The following is a 664-nucleotide window of genomic DNA, read 5'->3' as shown; positions in this document are numbered from 1 at the left end:
TTCCTGAGCTTCTTTTCTTTTCACTGGAATATGGACATAGTGATGACATACTTCATCAGTTTCCCACCTAGTGTCTTTGGACTCTAGTTTCTTTTAATGATTCACCTTAGAGCTCTGGAAGTCGGACTGCAGAAAGTACATTGCTATTTTGGCTAGCGATCTAAAATGTATTATTCCTTAATACGTTTTTAATATGGAGGTCATTTACTTCCAATATTCACTCATGACCTTAGCAAAAAAAAATTACAGGTCTCATCGTCACCATTGCAATACATTTACTGAGATGGAGGCACGGTCTGTGTTTCAGTTTATCCACATTAAGAATTTCTGGACACAACAACCAGCAGGGCCCGTTCTCCTGGAGAATGAGGCTTCACCTCCACATTTTTAAAGATAAGTTACGCAGATGTTACTGTCTCCACCGGTCAGTTTGGGTAGTTTCCTGTCGCTTTGCCTCTAGACCGTTGGCTCAGCCACTGCTCGGTGTGTGTTGCACCATGGTTGTCTCTTCTCCGCTAAGGGACTGCATCTTGTTCTTTCACTTCCAATCCCAAGCACAGGGTCTGTGCTTAGCAGGTGCCTGATAAATCAACACTGGATCGATGGAATGGAATTGAATCTGGACACCTCTATGCGGTCGACTCTGAGCCAGGTTCAACGATGA

General features: G+C 43.5%; 1 non-coding gene across 1 annotated transcript; it reads right to left on the bottom strand.

Moving 5' to 3' along the window:
- Positions 1 to 238: 238 nt before the first annotated feature.
- Positions 239 to 373, bottom strand: LOC114220068 (small nucleolar RNA SNORA1). Its single transcript, XR_003611515.1, has one exon. It is a non-coding gene; the product is annotated as a small nucleolar RNA SNORA1 (small nucleolar RNA).
- Positions 374 to 664: the final 291 nt, after the last annotated feature.

This window comes from Eumetopias jubatus, unplaced genomic scaffold, assembly GCF_037043125.1.
Source record: "Eumetopias jubatus isolate StellerSeaLion01/CBP00866 unplaced genomic scaffold, mEumJub1_p1.0 scaffold_13, whole genome shotgun sequence".
NCBI classification, from domain to species: Eukaryota; Metazoa; Chordata; class Mammalia; order Carnivora; family Otariidae; genus Eumetopias; species Eumetopias jubatus.
The sequence above is the reverse complement of the archived record's forward strand: the minus strand, read 5'-3'. Positions and strand labels throughout refer to the sequence as shown.